At 38.2% G+C, this 998-nt stretch overlaps 1 protein-coding gene across 1 annotated transcript in view; it reads right to left on the reverse strand.

Annotated features, from left to right (window-relative positions):
- Positions 1-298, reverse strand: part of LOC106680409 (nephrin) — a gene marked incomplete in the record, with an annotated part of 208,300 nt that extends 208,002 nt beyond the window's left edge. The window contains 1 exon segment of the mRNA XM_067050552.1: positions 219-298.
- Between the last annotated feature and the right edge of the window lie 700 nt (positions 299-998).

Raw genomic sequence — 998 nt, forward strand, 5'->3', positions numbered from 1 at the left:
TTAATTATTTAATAATGATTGTCATAATGAAGGTCATTAACCCTGCCTGATTAACCCTGACTTGTAATATGTAATTACTAATTACATATAAATAAAACCAGTATCTTTAACCAGACTCTTAGATAAAATCTTTGTCTAGCCCATCGATAGGAAGTGAATCAAGAATTTAAGAGAAAATAAAAACAGAGAAAAAAAATCCAAACTGTATTATCCCTTACCGTGGTATCGGAGACGTCGCAGAAGGACAGATAAACTAGAAACATGACCGAACAGAACGACAGCACGTCCTATACTGCGGAGGACATGTGGCAGCAGGGGTAGGGGGAGCTATAATAGGACTAGTGTGTGTGTGTACTGTGTATATGAGTGTGTTTGTGTGAGTTTGTTATGAGTTAGTCTACGAGAATGTTTATGAGTTACTGATTAGGCGTGTTGATGAATTAGTTCAAGAGCGAGCCGTGAACTTATACCTTGGTCTCCCCTAACCAACCAGTAAATTATTTTTTTTTCTGTTCTGCTGCGATCGATACGATAATACCTTGATGGCACATCTGCCGACGGGAGCGTCCCCATTTCCTGGAGATATTGGTCATTGTTGGCAAACTTTTGTAAGGATGGTCCATAGATGACTCACGGGCTGCTTTCAGGCCAGCGATAGAAGAATGTAGATGCAGTACGACTTTTGTTGATCTTGTGCAATAGGAGCATTTCAGGGGATAAACCCCTGATATAATATGTATAAAACCCTAGAAAAGACGCCTTAAGGTGATAAAAGATTCTGCTTTCGAAAGAATAGCCCGTATATAAATAAGTTATTTGCTAATCTCACATTTTTTGTTCGCCCTAGAGTCTCCGGAGTGCAAGTTTGTGGTTTATAAGCTATGTCGTTCTGTATTTACAGCAATTTATTGTGAATACATTAAACAATAATCAATACAGTTTAAGAGCATTCAAGTTTGTAGATGACTCCATGATTTTCAAAGAAACAAACTGCGGAG

Source organism: Halyomorpha halys, unplaced genomic scaffold, assembly GCF_000696795.3.
Source record: "Halyomorpha halys isolate HHAL.00 unplaced genomic scaffold, Hhal_1.1 Scaffold260.1, whole genome shotgun sequence".
Lineage (NCBI taxonomy): Eukaryota > Metazoa > Arthropoda > Insecta > Hemiptera > Pentatomidae > Halyomorpha > Halyomorpha halys.